At 43.8% G+C, this 18,640-nt stretch overlaps 1 protein-coding gene across 9 annotated transcripts in view; it reads left to right on the top strand.

Moving 5' to 3' along the window:
• Window positions 1-246: 246 nt before the first annotated feature.
• The window catches only part of LRRC7 (leucine rich repeat containing 7), a 464,098-nt gene continuing 445,704 nt past the window's right edge, over window positions 247-18,640 (top strand). For 8 of the 9 annotated variants that reach the window (XM_033916815.1, XM_033916814.1, XM_033916811.1 and 5 more), the window contains exon 1: window positions 247-705. The gene's annotated coding sequence lies outside the window, so the exon portion shown is untranslated. The remainder of the gene's footprint in view (window positions 706-18,640) is intronic. The other variant, XM_033916810.1, reaches the window with a different exon arrangement.

The following is an 18,640-nucleotide window of genomic DNA, read 5'->3' as shown; positions in this document are numbered from 1 at the left end:
TTGGATAACTTGGCTTCTGCTCTCTTCCCCAGACCCTCCATCGCCTACAGCGCGAGCACTGCCTCGAAGGGGAGCAGCTGCCGGAGAGCCTGAGCGTTGACCAATAGAGTCAGGGCACGAGCCTCCGCCTAGCCACGCCCCCGACGCGGTTGTCATCTCAAAGACACGCCCCTCCTATGCGAGGGGGCGGGGCTAGCTGTAGATAAGCCAGCTTCAGTTATTCCATCTTCCTCTTGCGCTCCATTTCCTCCCCCCCCCCCCCTTCTTCTTAATTTCATCGGGATTTTTGACAGCAGAATACACAGCAACTTTTTTTTTCCCTGTTCTTCCACGAACGGATGCTGAGGAGGACCTGATCTGGGCTTATTCTCTTTGGCTGGTGAGGATCTATTGGGGAGGATTTCGGGGCAGACTTTTTTTTTTTTTTTTTTGCTCGACACGGTGCATGCGGTTCCTTTTTCTGCCGGGCACAGCTTCAGCCTCATGGGGAATATCCGGCCATCTACCTGAAGAGCGCTGCGCCGAGGGCATGGTCTAGTGGCGGCTTTGCTGAAAGAATCGCCCACCACCGCGGAGCCCAACCCCCCCCCCCCCCTCCCCCGTAGGAATAACAGCCACATCTCCTGCCCTGCAGGTGAAGACGGATGGACGTGCACTCCGCCTCCCGGGGCGAGTATGCTGCTCCTCACCTGCGCTTAAACCAAGGTTAGTCTAAGTGCCACGGTCTGGGGGGGGGGGGGGGGGGGGGAGGGTTCTTGGTGCCCCTGCGGTAAGGCGGGGGAGAACCGAGTTTTTTTTCTTGCTTCTAATCATCGAATTATCTGCTGTGCTCTAAAGAATGGAAAAGAATCCGACCAGTGTTAGGATTTTGGAAAGTGGCTGCAGCGGTGAGGACTCCCCCCCCCCCTTGCTCCCCTAGCCTAGCTCCGTAGGGGGAGAAAGGTTTGCTCTTTGCCTGTGTCCATGTCAGGCTTTTGTATTTGCCCAGATCGCAGCTCCCAGGGTTTCCAGCAACCTCGGTTTGAATTTCAGGCTCATCAGGATGTCCATCCAGTGGTTTGCAGGTGGCCGGGTGCTCTCCCCCCCCCCCGCCCCCCACCGGTCTGTGTGCTCGGTGTCCTCCCAGTGCTCGCCTGTGTAGCATTTTCCGGGAGGAAGGCAGAGTGCATCGTGTCTTACAAAAAAAAAAAAAAAAAAAAGCAAGGATAATGGCATTTGTAGACGATTAAGGATGTGACTAGAGGCGAATTCTCGCTGGTGCCAGAATGAAGCCCCCAATCGTTTGTGGCTCGTCCTGTGTCAGTTTATAGGCGAAAGGATTTGGGCTGTGGATTTCTTTAAGGGTGCCAAGCGGACCACAGTGGTGGTGGATGCTCGATCAGTTGTACGTATAGAAATCTTTTGCATACCTTGATTTGCTGCCCCAGGGGTTTAATAGTAACAGCTAATTATTTATATCTTTTGGTGGAAAGGAGCAGCTAAGACTGGCTTTTCCAGGATTTGGTTTTCCTGACGGCGCAATATGGGCAAATGATGATTTTACACTTTGGTTGGTGATGAAAAGAATGTCTGAGCTGTGGTACTTGATGCATTTATTGCATTTGCTATCCGATTTCCATTTCTATTCCATGTTCCTGCCGTGGGCTCAAAGGTACACAAAATGGTGCTCTTTATAACACCATTTAGGATAGAAATGGTGCTGAGGTGATTGCTCCACTCCGTCCCCTTTCTTCCCCAAATCACATGAACTAAAGTTTGTCAGGACTGGTATAAAAGATCAAGCGTGTTAAGCACCCTAACTGAATTAGGATTCCTCTGTAAAGTACTTCATAGAAAGAGTGCTGTAAATCCTCTGCTTTTTCTTTCACTGTTAATAGGCCTAGAAATCCCTTCTCCCAGTCTGAGGCATCATGGTCTTAAAATCAGGCTCCTATAGAACTTAGCAACTGAATGTTGCCTGTTCTAGATATTTGGATTTCCTTAAAGATTTCTTAAACACACAAAGGAAATAATGTTCAATATGGTATTCATAGTTGTATCTATAATGGCTGAGAGGGAGGGGGAATTTACTGATTGTAATGTGCTTTTCTGGTATGCTGTATGTAAACCCATGTTCCAGAGATCAGTTGTTCCAATTGTCAATGCTTCCTCCCCTAAAATGAGAGAGTAATAATTCTGTCCAGTTTTCAAAGATACAAGTCCTTCCCTTTCCTTTAAGTGCTGTCTGCTGCGAGTCTTTTTGTTGTTGTTGTTGGGGTTTTTTTTTGTTTTTTTTTTGAAGTTCTGTACCATCAGTCTTGCCCTGTTGGGGATTTGATTGTGTTCCAAAGTTGATAAGCGTGACAAGCAAAACAGTTGTCAAAAAGCATTAATCCGTTGAGCTCAAAGTCGATTATGACGTAACCCAGGTTAGTTTCGTAGCAGAAATATAACGATGAGTTTTGAGTATGAAAAAATCCATGCATGGTTTAGGAATATGCCATTTGGTTGGGGGAGGGAGGGGTTAAGCAGGATGTCCATGTGTGGGATGTGTCCTCCTGTTTGTCTGGTATACGTGTACTTACCATGGCAACCACTGCATCGCATTACTGTACATATGTGGCTTCCAAAGAGGCAGCCTCTTCTTAAAGGACAATCCATTCCATCAGATCGACGAAATGGCCATAACCTCCTCTTACCTGCATGATGAGTTTCGGGATGTGCTGGGCCAACCTGAGAAGTCCCCTTAGCAATGTCAAACAATGCTTTATTCTGTGCGGAGCAGGGGGTCTCCCAAAGTCCCTCCTCGAGGGCCGAATCCAGTCAGGGTTTTCGGGATTTCACCAATGACTATGCATGAGATCTATGTGCATGTACTGCTTTCAATGCATATTCATTGGGGAAATCCCGAAAACCTGACTGGATTCGGCCCTCGAGGAGGGACTTTGGAGACCCCTGGTGCAGAGGATAATTATAACTGTGAAATGCAAATGATGACAATAGCAAGGCTGAACAGTTCTTGTTGGTGGCGAAACGTTTTACGGCTTTTTTTCTGATTCCAGTGAAAGCTGGGTGCACATAATCTACTGCTCACACCATGTGCCCTGATCTTTTAGCTTGTAAGAATGCCCTCATTAGAGATGCAATGTATGTCTTTCTGTTGTACTAAAATGGGCAAAAAAAAAAAAAAGACCCATGTTAATGAAGGAAAAAATATTATATCAGTTCATGCCTCGGATGTATTGCGCTCTGACGAGCTGTATGTACCTCTTCATGATCACACAGTCTGGAGCAGGTTATTTCATAGTGTATTTTTTTTCTTATATTTCATGTGTGCCATGTTTAAATATTTTTTCTAAGGACAAAAAGAAAATCCAACAAATCTGCAGTAAAAAATACGATAAACCACAGACAAAGGCATATACTGCAGACAGATGCAAAAGATGCAGCACAGTTTATTTTAAACAAACAAACAGATTGTTGCGTACAGATGAACCACTTTGTGTAAAAACTGAGACCCAACACGGTCCGTGTGGTTCCTCAGGGCTCCCAAAAAATAATGGTTATAAAAGACACGCAACAAATGCCTGATCTGTATGTTGTGTACTTGGGTGGTGATAATGTGCTACCGAACAGCTGTTCAGTAGTACATCGTCACCGCCCAAGTACACAACATCAGCTGATGCATCGTCACCGCCCAAGTACACAACATCAGCTGATGCATCGTCACCGCCCAAGTACACAACATCAGCTGATGCATCGTCACCGCCCAAGTACACAACATCAGCTGATGCATCGTCTCCGCCCAAGTACACAACATCAGCTGATGCATCGTCTCCGCCCAAGTACACAACATCAGCTGATGCATCGTCTCCGCCCAAGTACACAACATCAGCTGATGCATCGTCTCCGCCCAAGTACACAACATCAGCTGATGCATCGTCTCCGCCCAAGTACACAACATCAGCTGATGCATCGTCTCCGCCCAAGTACACAACATCAGCTGATGCATCGTCTCCGCCCAAGTACACAACATCAGCTGATGCATCGTCTCCGCCCAAGTACACAACATCAGCTGATGCATCGTCACCGCCCAAGTACACAACATCAGCTGATGCATCGTCACCGCCCAAGTACACAACATCAGCTGATGCATCGTCTCCGCCCAAGTACACAACATCAGCTGATGCATCGTCTCCGCCCAAGTACACAACATCAGCTGATGCATCGTCTCCGCCCAAGTACACAACATCAGCTGATGCATCGTCTCCGCCCAAGTACACAACATTAGCTGATGCATCGTCACCGCCCAAGTACACAACATCAGCTGATGCATCGTCTCCGCCCAAGTACACAACATCAGCTGATGCATCGTCTCCGCCCAAGTACACAACATCAGCTGATGCATCGTCTCCGCCCAAGTATACAACATCAGCAGATGCATCGTCACTGCCCAAGTATACAACATCAGCTGATGCATCGTCACTGCCCAAGTATACAACATCAGCTGATGCATCGTCTCCGCCCAAGTACACAACATACAGATCAGGCATTTGTTGCTTGTCTTTTATAACCACTACTTTTTGCGACCCCTGAGGAACCACACGGACCGTGTTGGGTCTCATTTTTAACATAAAGTGGTTCATTTGTACACAGCAATCTGTTTGTTTAAAATAAACTGTGCCTGCATCTTGTGCATCAGTCTGCAGTATTTTCCTTTGTCTGTGGTTTAAATTATATTTTCCAAACTTTATACCAAATATTTTATTTTGAAACAAATTATAGTTTAGTAATTTATGACGCATTAACACTAAAAGTAAAAATAGTTCTTATGAGCTGAAATGCTACAAGGTATAGGCATCAGAACGGGGGAAGGCCACGGGGGCAATGGCCTCCCCCAAAATGGGCTCTAGTTCGCCACCCACTTCCTCCTGGCCGCCGTAATTTTAAATTTGCGAGCAGCTGCCACGCCTGCTGCTGCGCAGCGTCGCTCTAGAATGAAGACTTCCGGGGCACACCTGCTCATTGACACAGTGCGGCGGCTGCCCCAAAATGTAAAATTACAGCAACCGGGGAAAGTAGGTGGGGGAGTCGTCGTGCCGCAGGATCATGTTGGGGGCTAGGGTGGAGCTTTTGGGCCCCCCCCAAACAAAAAAGTGTTCAGCTCCCTATGCTACAAGATATTAAGGCTAATTAGTACATTAATGTAACTATAACTGATACTCAATGAGGTTTTTAGTAGATAAGGACAGGTTGTTCACCCTCTCCAAGGTAGGGAGAACCGAGAGGGCACTCTCTAAAGTTGAAAGGGGATAGATTCCGCAGAAATGTAAGGAAGTTCTTCACCCAGAGAGTGGTAGAAAACTGGAACGCTCTTCCATTACATTACTGATTTCTATTCCGCCTCAACCTTGCAGTTCTGGGCGGATTACAAAAGAGACAACTGGACATTTCCAGGATAATTACAGAGAGAATTCTGGTCATTTCCAGGAGAAGTTACAAGAATAATGGAGCTGTATATTTCAAGAGCTACAAGATGCTGTACAAATAGGAAATAGTGCAGATCCAGTATATATACCGTTAGGGAAGCAGTTGACATGCTTGAGGCTAAAGAGAAGGGAACTGGTGAAGGGGGGAGGAGGGGGGAATTGCGTTGAGGGGGATCTGTTTGGGGTTAAACCATCTGTATAAATTTTTTGAATAGGTGGGTTTTGATTTCTTTGCGAAAATATTTGTAGTCGTTCCAGAGACTGTAATAGGTGAAAACACCCTCCAGGGATTCAAGACAAAGTTAGACAAATTCCTGCTGAACAAGGACTTACGCTGATAGGGCTAGTCTCAGTTAGGGCGCTGGCCTTTGACCAGAGGGCTGCCGCTTGAATGGACTGCTGGGCACGATGGACCACTGGTCTGACCCAGCAGCGGCAATTCTTATGCTCTTAGACTTGTATTAGAATGGGAATATTAGATTTTGGAGCTGTCCTGGCAGGGTACAAACATTTCACAGATCTAAAAGGCTTGAGCAGTGCGGAGAATGATTTCGCTTTTAAATGACACTATGGCCCCGATTCTCTAAAACAATGGTTCCCAACCCTGTCCTGGAGGAACACCAGGCCAATCGGGTTTTCAGGCTAGCCCTAATGAATATGCATGAAGCAAATTTGCATGCCTATCACTTCCATCGTATGCAAATCTCTCTCATGCATATTCATTAGGGCTAGCCTGAAAACCCGATTGGCCTGGTGGTCCTCCAGGACAGGATTGGGAATCACTGCTCTAAAAGACACCAAAGCTAGGCACTTAGATTGGTGCGCTTAGCCGATCTCAAGGTGCTCAACAATTATTTAATAAGCCTTAATTGGTACGGTTAATTGAAAAATCACTAAATTGGATGGCAGGCGCCTACCACTTCAAGATGAAAGTTTACTTCAAGGTGCCTACCAGAAAGTAGTTGTGGTTAGGGGTGGATTCTGACGGATCTTGGGCATGTTCTGACTTAGGCACACTCATTTAGGCCAAGAAAACCCCGGCGTAGAGTTTGCCTAAGGTTTCAGTGCCCACTAACGGCTTTAGGACAATTCTACAAACGGCTTTAGGACAATTCTACAAACGGCACCCCGGCTTTTGCTTGGCACTTTGCATTCCTCAGCGCCCACAAGTTAAGCACCATTTATAGAATTCTGAATTTGCGTACGAGCGTGCATCTTACAGCATTTGAAAGCTGTGAAATCCCATTTTTGCCAAAGAGAATATGTCTGAGAAGTCGCGACTTAAAAGAATGCTTGAGATAGTAAAAAAAAAAAACAAAAAAACAACAAACAAACCATACCCCCAAAGAAAAGTTGAACAATTTGTTATTTCTACAGCGCTACCAGATGCATGCGGCGTTGCACATTAAACATTCAAGTTTAAATCGGGAAGCACCCAGCAGCCTCTCAAAAATATCCAAAGAAAAATTAAACAGAGGATGGAACTTGGATCATTTTTTTCCCCCATGTGAGGTATGAGATAGCACGAGGCAACGTTGGATGCAGACTGTTGGGTAGTAGAGGGTAATCCACATTGCCAACCAGTGCCGCTCAGTCTGCCAGACAGATCATTCAACACAGGTTATGACTTTTTCCAAAGATTATGGGCTCTGAGTCTCATGGGGATTAGGTTTCAAATGGACTGAAAGCCAAAGCCATAGTAGAGAGAGAAACCAGACCATATACTGTACTCCCCCGAAATTCGCTGGGGTTCCGTCCCAGGAACCCCCATGAATTTAAAAAAAACACAAATGCGGTTTTTCACCTGTCAAAAGGCAGGGGAGGCAGGAGAGAGCAGCTGGAGCGCCTGCGGGTGAAGAAAATCACTTGCGGTCTGCTCCGACCGCCTCTTCCTGTAGTAAAGTCGGGCAACACCAATCAGGAGCTGCTTTGACATGCTGATTGGTATAGCCCGACTTTACTACAGGAAGAGGCGGTCGGAGCAGACTGTGAATGAACTAGTCCGCGGACTGCAAATGCGCGGGGGAACACTGTACAACAATGCAGTGTCTCTCAAACCTTTTTAGCTCCGGCACTCTAAACAGAGCAAATGTTTCTCGTGGCACATTATAATTGAAATTATAAAATTGCAAAACCAACAAAACAAAATTAAATTTGAGAGTTATTTATTTAAAGTTTTTTAAGCTATGTATGGGTAATTCTAACAACGGTGAAACTAAAGTCGATAGAATAGAATTGCTAATCAACGCGATGGATGTGATTGTTTTTTTAGTGCAAATTAACTCAAAACGCAGCTCGATAGTCGACAAGCAAACACGCATTTCATCATCCACTATCTGCAATCGTTCTCTTTTTTTTTTTTTAATTGATTTAATTGATGCCAGATCTGAAAATCCAAGTTCGCAAAGATAAGAAGAGCCAAACGGTAACAAAGCCTTGCTTGCTTTATTGCTCAAGTTAGGATAAGTACTGCATAAAAAATAAAAACAAAATTACTTGTGATTAGTTTTCAAGGACCAATCGCGTCAAAGAATGATGCTTCTTTGGGCAGTCGTATCCTTACGCACACAGACTCTCATAACATTGACAGACTCTTGTGTACATGACGCACATGTCATCTATTTTAGGGTATACTTATGAAGGGAATTTTTAGAAAGAAACACTCTTTTCCCTACTCCGAGTACCATAAGCACGAATGCCAGACATTCTAAAAAAAAAAAACAACTAGGCAAACCTGCAACCTAATCAGAGAGAGGCTTAGGGAGTTATATTGTTGTAACCCCTGGTTTAAATCCTTTATGGTTTGCAGTGCTGTCACTGGCAAGGTTTAGTGAATTAAATTTTATGAAATCAGGTGATCAACACATCAAAAGAAATTCTAACAAACAATTTCCTCCCACACACATCCTAAGTTGCTTCAGCCATCGGATTTTCTGCAACTTTTTATTAAAGCAAAGCTGTTCACTAGCATGTACTGAATTCATTTTGCTAAATGAGAAAGACCCTTTAAATCCTTTGTATTCAAGACAAAGTTAGACAAGTTCCTGCTGAACCGGAACGTGCCCAGGTAGGGCTAGTCTCAGTTAGGGCACTGATCTTTGATCAGAGGGCTGCCGCATGAGCGGACTGCTGGGCACGATGGACCACTGGTCTGACCCACTTCATTTTCAAATAAAAGTTGTGTAGGGCAGAGTTTTGTCCAGTCTTTCAGCTAATTGCTTCCCTTAGGGACCTGGGTATAGAGGTTGCTCTCTTTCTCCTCGAGACCAATGTGCCGAGTGCAAAGTCAATTTAAAACAAACAGCAGCATATGTGTGAATGTTTCAAGAAATGATAAACTTGGTTGAAAATTGCAATATGAATTTAGTGGTCCCATTGATTACTGCAAGGAAGCTTATTAGTGGGGAAAGTCACTGATATTCTAGAATCACTATGAATGCCCTGTGGGGGAGGGGCTGAATTTTCAGTGAGGTTGGCTGCTGCGGCCTGCATTTGCGGCTTTGAACATAGGGCCCCAAGGGCTTTAGGCAGAAGTGTAGCTAGGTTTTGAAGCCGGTGGGCAGCAGACCTTTGGTAAAATAGATAGATTGTGAGCCCACCGGGACAGATAGGGAAAATGCTTGAGTACCTGATTGTAAAACCGCTTAGATAACCTTGATAGGCGGTATATAAAAATCCTAATAAACTTGAACTAATAAACTTGACTGATCTGCTTAGGCACCATTTTATTCAAAATCTGTTTGGGGGAGCCGCCCCCCCCCCCCTCCTTGCACCCCATCTTGCCAACGCCTTTGGTTTTAGGGCCTTAATCCTGGATAATCTGCAAGGACATATTGTTAATTTGTGAACCTCCAGTGGATGCCTCGAAACAAATCCAGTGTTCTGATTGGCTCCTGCAGTAGATATTAACAATTAGAGATTCTAGAACAGAATTCTGTGAAATGAAAATGATCTTCTGCTGTGACTACTATTTATCATTTCTATAGCACTGCCAGAGGTAAGCACGGCTATACACAAACACATAAGAGTCAGTCCCCTGCTCAACAGAACTTACAAGCTATTCAAGGCAGACAAACAGGGCTGCGATTTAAAAGCAGCCTCAAAAAGGTAGGCATATAGCCTGGATTTGAATAGAGCCATAGAAGTCTGTTCCAGGCATTCGTTATAGCAAAATGGAAGGAATGAAGTCTGGAGTTGGCAGTGGAGAGGAAGGGCACAGATAGGAGGTCCTGAGGAGTAGAGAGATACTGAAGAGCTGCAGAATGAATGGACTCGTACTGTAAATCGGTAAAAGAATTTTGAATGTATGTGAGAAAGATAGGGAGCTAATAAGATGACTTCAAGAGAGGGGTTATGTGAATGTAGCAACACTGGTGGAAGAAAAGTCATGCAGCAGAATTCTGAATAGATTGAAGGGGGAAGAGGGGAATTCAGTGGGGAACAGGTTACAGGAATCTAAATGGGAAGTGATATGAGTGTGGATAATGGTTTTGATAGTGTGTTCCGTAAGGAAAGGATGCATTTTAATGATGCTCTAAAGAAATAACAGGTTTTAGCAATCAACGACAGGAGTCAAAGATGACCCCAAGATTATGAGCGGAGGAGAAATAGAGAATGGGGGGCAAGAGAGGTGGGTTTAGAGAGAAAGATAAAAATCTCAATCTTGGCCATGTTTAGCTTCAAATGTCGGTGGGACATCAAAGTAGTAAGGTCAGACAAGCATTCTAAGACTTGAGCCTAAATTTCTGGTATAGATATTAGATCTAGGAATCCTCAGTGTAAAGATAAGAACATAAGAATAGCCTTACTAGGTTAGACCAAAGGTCTATCAAGTCCAATAGCCCATTCTCATGGTGGCCAATCCAGGTCACTAATACCTGGCCAAAACCCAAGGTGTAGCAATATTCCATGCTACCAATACAGGGCAAGCAGTGGCTTCCCCCATGTCTTTCTCAATAACAGACTATGGACTTTTCCTCCAGGAACTTGTCCAAACCTCTCTTAAAACCAGCTACGCTACCCGCTCTTACCACATCCTCTGCCAACACGTTCCAGAGCTTAACTATTCTGAGTTAAAAAAAAAAAAATTCCTCCTATTGGTTTTAAAAGTATTTCCCTGTAACTTCTTGGAGTGTCCCCTAGTCTTTGTAATCTTTGATGGAGTGAAAAATCGATCCACTTGTACCTGTTCTACTCCACTCATGGTTTTGTAGACTTCAATCATATCTCCCCTCAGCCGTCTCTTTTCCAAGTTGAAGAGCCCTAACCTTTTTAGTCTTTCCAACCCCTTTATTATCTTGGTCACTCTTCTTTGAACCTTTTCTAATGCTGCTATATCTTTCTTGAGATAAGGAGATCAGAATTGAACGCAGTACTACAGGTGAGGTTGCGCCATGGAGCGATGAAAGAGATCAAAGCACTAAGGGAATCAGTATAACGAAAGAAGAGAAGGTCTCAAAATAGAGATATGATGTTTACTGACTGATACTGGGATTCCAATGGAGGAAGATCCACCAAAACATACACAGAAAGGAAGAAAACCAAGACAGAACAGAGTCCTAAAATCCATGTGAGAACAGTATATTAGGGTGAAAGTGGTGATAACTGTGTCAAAAGCAGTGGATAGGTCAATAAGGATGATTGAGTAAAGGCCCTTGGGTCTGGCTAGGGGTCCAGGCTACTGGAGACTTTGGCAAGTGCTTTTTTCAGTTGAATTTAGAGGATGAAAGCCAGATTGAATGAAGAATAGCTTGAGATGAAAGAAAGTCAGATATAGTGGCAGTGAAGAGCGAATTCAAATAGCTCAGATGTAAAAAGGAAATAGGATGGTAGCTGGAAGGGCAGGTAGAGGCCAATGAAAGTTTTTTGAAGAGAAGTGTAATCAGCAAATTTGAAGGCATCAGGAACAGTTGTAGTGGAAAGTTGAGGATACAATAGATGGAAGGGATGGAGATAGAGCTGAGATGGGCAGGAATAGGCCAGAGGCATAAGTAGCAAGTTTGGAAGAGGAAAGAAAATGAGTAGTTTCCTCCTCTGTGATTTTAGAAAAGAAAGAGTGACAGGGGTTGAAGGAAGGATGTAAGAATTATGTGAGGGAGGGGGAAGATGGAGGTGACCTTGTAGAGAACTCAATGGGGTAATCCTGTAATAGCCAGAAGTTCCATATATGTCAGTAAGAAATTTTCTGTAAAGACACACATATGTGGCACAGTGCCCAGGGGCTTATATGTGGGTGGAGCATGGATGGGACATGGGTGTATGTTTATGTTTATTAAAATCTTTATATATGTTATTTATGTTATTTATTTCTTATATACCGCTACATCCGTTAGGTTCTAAGCGGTTTACAGAAAATATACATTAAGATTAGAAATAAGAAAGGTACTTGAAAAATTCCCTTACTGTCCCGAAGGCTCACAATCTAACTAAAGTACCTGGAGGGTAATAGAGAAGTGAAAAGTAGAGTTAGAGGAAAAATAAAAATAAAATAAACATTTTAACAAGACAGCATTGATCTAAATACTTTGGAAGGTAGAAGAGAGGAGAGAAAGGAATAGAAGCATGATGAAGTGATGAAGTGGAGCAAGTAAGTTTAGGAGGAGCGATTGATGTTTCCAGAAAGGGCTTCTTCAGGGAAGAGACTTGGCCGACAGTCCCAGGATGCCTATGTCTCCTCCTCTGAGATGTTCTCCCATCCATGCATTCCCTCCCAGACACACTGCCCGTGCCCTAGCCGCTCCAAGGAGGCTGCCCCAGATGAGGCCCACGGTGAATGCAGGATTCTCTCCTCTGCATATACAGCCAAAAAGGATCAAAGCGGTTTACAATATAATTCAATCAAAATTATGAAAAGAACTCCATTTAAATAGAAAAGAAAAAGAAAAGACATAACATTTCTAATACATAATATCATAACATCCAAATTAATAAGACAACAATTAGTTAATTAATATAAATTAAAAATTATAAAAATGTACAAATGCAGACTGCAGTCCCAGATTTGTATCCCAACGATTTAAAAAGGCCAGTTGAAAAAAATATGCCTTTAAATATCTTTTGAAATTTTGAAAAGATTCTTCCTTTCTCAATTCTGCAGGAAAGCTGTTCCGTAATATTGGGACTAAAATAAAAAAAATGCACAATTTCTAGTCTAGGCAAGATGAGCCTTTGAGATATGGGGAACAACTATTCTATTATCATTCAAAGATCTTAATAAGCGCCTAGGCGCATAGAATAACACCAAATTAGAAAGATATAATGGTTGTAACTCAAACAATGCTCTATGTGCTAACATCAAAATCTTAAATTTAATCCTACATTCCATTGGTAACCAGTGGAAATTTAAATACAAAGGAGTCGCATGATCATGAATATGTGCATGGCCTAACAACCGAATCGCAGCATTATGTACTGTTTGTAAGCGCTTTAATTGCCCTGCTGTTTATTCCTGCATATACTAAATTGCCATAATCCAATTTAGATAGTACAAAAGCATGAATTAAGGTATGTAACAATTTCTCATCCAAAAATTCTCGAATAGCTCTAAGCTGTCTTAATGCCCCAAATCCTTTAGCAACTACGGATGAGACCTGCTCTTCAAAATTCAAATGCACACAACTTATAGAATACTATCAGTTGCACATGTTCCATGTAACATTTGAGCATGTCTATTTATACCAACCATAGATCTGGTGTAAATGACCACACCTTCATGTAGATGCACCAATAAAGTTTTCTACTAGTATTCTATAATGGAATCTGGCTGCTCAGATGCCTTTGTAGAATAGACCTATCCCATAATGCATTGGGACTCCTACCTTGCCTCTTAAATGTCTAAAGTGTGATTTTAATATTTCCAGCACAGGTTTTAGCCATCAATTGGTACATTTTTAGGGTACTTTTAGTTCAGTGCTCTGCACTGTGATTAAGAAGGGATGCATGGAGTCATGTAAATCTTTTTTTTTCCTTTTTAACTAGAATCTTTCTATATGCTGAATTTTGTTGGGTTAAGTTGAGCAAACTATACTATGTTTTAACTATGATAGCAGAAATGGAACTTTTGTTTTTATGTAAAGCGCCACAGGAACTTAGATGTCACCCCACTCCAGTGTTTTATCTGAAAACATTTTGTTCCAAAAATACCGCAAGTAGATTAAATTCACCAAGCTTATTTCTGTGGAGAAAGATTGGGGGGGGGGGGGGGGGGGAGGGAACCTCTCAGTGAACCAGACCTTCCTTTTGTGATGGAAAATCTGAGTAACTGCAAGCAATGGAAATCAAGAATGCAGGACTTAGAACAGGTAACATGATATCTTTCTCTAGGTATGTACCGTACATTGCTTAATCTTCACAAGAACTCGGTGCCACATCAGAAGTTTAAAAGGTGAAAATATTATTAAAAATAAAACTAAACAGTCTGAAATACAAAGAGAAAACCAACAGTCTCAAAGACAGAAATGACACTGATAATAGGGAAAATGGGGCAAATGGTAACAGCCAGTGGAGAAATAAATAACCCCCTCCCCCCTTTTATGAAGCCGCATTAGGGTTTTTAAAAAAAATCTCAGGCCATGGCTCATAGGAATTCTAAGAGAAATCAAAATAATAGAATAACAATAGAAGTAATCCAAATCCAAATTATATTTCCTGACCAAAACTAATTTTGTTTATGCGCATCATGTATAAACTGTCTCATCAGTCATTCAAAGTGGTGTTTTGGGTATTTTTTTGGGGGGGGTTGGGGTTGTGCATTCGCTGATCATATACGATCATATCGTATTTTTAGTCTTCCAGCTGAGGACTGTAGTAGAGCAGTCAGAGAGATGCTGCACGTTGACGATGTTGAGATTTCTCAGCAAACTACAAATTAATCATGCAGAAAAATTATTATTTTGTCTGTCTAAGTCCCACACTGTTTGTCAGATAGCCCACACACTGAATGATTGAAAAGCTGGACCGAAAAGGACACGAGGGAGGTGTTTCAGCCTTATTACAAAATGCCAAGCTATCTGCTTCCGTCTCACCTTTTAAGGTATTATGCAGCAGGTCTCAAATCTGTCCTTTACTTTCTCCCCAGTTGGCTATAGTAGAATTTTAAAAATGCAGCTACAGACATATTTATCATTTTATGCCTGTCCAGCCTTAAAATGCTGGTTTTGCTGAAAAGATACTTGTACACATTGAATAACAGTGGGGGATGGGGGGGTGGGAGGGAAAGGGAACCCTGGAGCACACCATATGTTAAAGCCCATGGCTTCGACGATTCATCTGCTGTTTGTACCCGTTGAATCCTCTGACTTAAAGAAAAAAAAAAAAGAGAGAAGAACAAGTTCCTCATTTTGCCTCTGACACCGAGGTCCAATGGAGGCAGATGAGAAAATCGAGCGTAACTACCCACAGAGTCCTTGCCTGAATCTAAGTCTCTTAAGATCGTCGGTCAGAGCTACCGATGAAGTCTCCATTAGAGAATGACACGGTGACAAAATTCATCACCGTTCCCGTCCCCGCGGATAACCGCAGGAAACCATCTTCATGTCATTCTTTAAGGAGAGAGGGAAGAATCAGAGTATAATTGGGCACAACCACTGACCCGCAAGCTTTGCTTTGAAGAATGCTGGTGTAGAAGGACCGAGGTTGAAATAGACACTAGAAAATGACATGGGATTATTTCCCACGGTTATCCGCGGGGACGGGAACGGTGATGAATTTTGTCACCGTGTCATTCTCTAGTCTCCATCTCATGTCCAGGCAGGAGGCCTGGCTGACAGGAAAGGAAATGATTATTCTCCTTTAGCCACTGAGCGAGTTATAAAATAATAATAATAATAACAGTTTATATACCGCAATACCGTTAAGTTCTATGCGGTTTACAATAGATTAAGCGAGGTACAAATTGATTGAATTTAAGAGGGGGGAAGAGGAGAGTTAATAGGACCGGAAATGCGTTGTTGAGGAGAAAGAGATTAATAGGACAGAGGTTGTTCAATACTTATAAATGGCGAGCATTTTATGGCTGCACAACTGCTTCCTTTAATCTTAGGTAGGGTTACCAGACGTCGGGATTTACCTAGACACGTCCTTTTTTTGGAGGGAATGTCCAGGTGTCGACGGCTTTTCCAAAACCTGGCACTTTGTCCGGGTTTTGAAAAGCAGATTGCGTCGGGATGCGCAGATGAAACGCGGTGATGTCGCATGCAGGCGCATGACATCATCGTGTCGCATGCACGGATGCCCTCCCGACCAAGATGAGCAGGTTGCAGGGGGCGGGACTGGGGACAAGGCTGGGGCGTGGTGAGGGCTTAATGGGGCAGGGATGGGTGGGGCTGGGGCAAGTCTAGGGGGGCTGGGGCGAGTCTAGGGGGGGTTGGGATTTTACATACGTAAAATCTGGTAACCCTAATCTTAGGGATAGAATTCTTAAGGACGAGTGAATATTATACTTCCAGAAGGAAATCGGACCTGGCCCACAATTTTGAACAAAGTAGGACATAGATCAGGATGTGTCAAACTGCAATCCTGGAGGGCTTCGAACCATTTTTGGGATATTTTTGCAAATGGATTGTATTCAGTTGCGGAAGTACGTAGAATCTATCTTGTGAATTTTCTTGGCAGAGGTGCTAGAAACATCCAGAGGGTCTCAACTGAGGGCTCCTTTTACAAAGGGGCGCTAGCGGTTTAATGCGCATAATAGCGCGCGCTAAACCACCGGACGCACTGGCCGCTACCGCCTCCTTTTGAGCAGGCGGTAGTTTTTTGGCCAGCGTGGGAGGATAGCGCGTGATGAAAAGTCACGCGCGTTAATCCCGCTAGCGCGCCTTTGTAAAAGGAGCCTTGAGTCTTTTTTAGTCAAACGTTGAAAATCCATCAAAACTGCATCTTCTCAGAGACTCTTTCAATGAAGCCTGGAGCTTCCTCATTAACCCCTCCTTTTACAAAAGTGCGGAAGAGGTTTTTAGCGCCGGCTGACACGTTGAATGCTCTGCACTGCTCTTACGACAGGGGTGTCCAATGTCGGTCCTCGAGGGCCGCAATCCAGTCGGGTTTTCAGGATTTCCCCAATGAATATGCATTGAAAGCAGTGCATGCAAATAGATCTCATGCATATTCATTGGGGAAATCCTGAAAATCCGACTGGACTGCGGCCCTCGAGGACCGACATTGGACACCCCTGTCTTACGATCATAGAATTCCTATGACCGTCGGAGCGGTGGAGAGCATTCATCGTGCTAGCTAGTACTAAAAACCTCTTCCACGCTTTTGTAAAAAGGGGGGGGGGGGCGGTAAGATCATTTAATTTTGGATTTAAATCTACTACTACTACTATTTATTATTTCTATAGCACATATGCAGCGCTGTACATTTTGCCATTAAATAGATGGTTCCTGATCTGAAGAGCTTACAATCTAACATGGAAGGACAGACATAGGGTTGGGGAAGCAGAACCTGGGAAAAGGGATCTCCAGTGCTTCCCACAATGTATGGTTGGATGCTCAGAAAAGGAACTTTTCTACACCAATAGCATCCCAGAGATTATCTTGAGTTTGAAGCTCTTCCATCATTTGAAGTAGCAGAAAATTTTCCATCTTGTAATATCGTATTAGAAAAAAAAAAAAAATGCATTTTGCAAGAATCTGGAACTCACCCCCCACAGAATTTGTGGAAATACTATATACATTAGATTCTGCAAAGATCTGAAAACATGGCTTTTCAGAAGCCACTATGACAGTGGTCTTCATTGGAAAGCCCGGGGGCCAATGGCAGCCCGCGCACCTGTCTGGGGTTCAAGCCCCCCCCCCCCAGCAAGATCTGACAGTTGCTTCCCTTCTTCTCCTCCCAGCAGTCACTCTTTCACTCTTCAGGTCACCGGCAGCGTCAGTGAGCTAAACACACTGCCTTTGGCAGCCCAGAAGCTTTCCCTCTTTTACTGCTTCCTGTCCCTGTATAGGCAGGAAGCAGTAGCAGAAGGAAAGCTTCCAGGCAGTCACAGTTTATGTTTCTGCTCCAAGAAGCAAGAGCCAGCTCAGATGAAGCACTGACTTTCCTTATCTTCATTGCTGGCTTGATGCTTTATTGGGGATGGGAATGGGGGAGGGGGAGAGAGGGATGCTTGCTTGTGGGAGGGAGATAGGGGGAGAGAGAGGGATACTTGATCAGGGTATGGGGATGAGAAGAGAGAGATGCTTGCTCTGGGGAGCAGGGATAGGGGAAAGAGAGTTGCTTGCTTAGGGTATAGTGGAGAGAGATATGTAAACTTATGAGCACAACTATAAAAGACAGGCAAAAGCTTTTGGTATTTTGATTGTTGATGTGCTTTGCGGTTCATTAATTGGAGATGAAATGTTTGCAAGTATTGATTATTTTGTGGTTCTTTTTTTGTCAGCTGTATTGCATGTTATGTGAAGATTTTTATTCTGGTACTGTGTTAAATACTTTTTTTTTTCTTCTAATAAAAGATACATTGATACATACCTTTGGTTTTATTACAATTTGGGGACTGGGAGAGAGACTGGTGGTATGCAGGTACAGGATGGGGAAGGTTTGGTAGAAAGTTGTGATGTAAGGCTTGATATAGGTGCGCTTTTGAGAGAGATGTAGGCTAGTGAAGATGGATGTCGCTGACACACGCAGGTCAGCAGTGTTGCAAACCCATGTGGGAAAATACTTGGAGGCACTCCTTCAGCTCATTTGAATCCAAAGTGGCCCCTAATCAAAAATTAGTGAATACCACTGCACTATGGATTATCAAATGAGCCCTAATCTCCACTCTGAATGCTTACTTTGCACTAGAGGTCTGCATGGGAACGGGGATTGCGGGAATCCCGCGGGTCCCACGGGGGTCCCGCGGGTATCTCCACTAACCCACGGAACTCCCACAGGGACCCCTCTCTGGCCCACGGGACTCCCACGGGGATGTAAGACGTTGGAAGCAGGGTTCATCCATATAATATAATGGACACATCAGCCTTAGTAAAAGAGGGGGTTTAAGAACATAAGAACATAAGCAGTGCCTCCGCCGGGTCAGACCATAGGTCCATCCCGCCCGGCAGTCCGCTCCCGCGGCGGCCCGAACAGGTCACGGCCTGTCTGAGTCACCAGAAGGGGCCCCCTTGCCACCTTGGTTTCCCATTGAGTTCTATCTTCCCATCGAAGTCCCCACCCTCCGGTCTTGCACA

This window comes from Geotrypetes seraphini, chromosome 12 (assembly GCF_902459505.1).
Source record: "Geotrypetes seraphini chromosome 12, aGeoSer1.1, whole genome shotgun sequence".
Lineage (NCBI taxonomy): Eukaryota > Metazoa > Chordata > Amphibia > Gymnophiona > Dermophiidae > Geotrypetes > Geotrypetes seraphini.
This window is presented reverse-complemented; position numbering and strand designations above follow the sequence as displayed.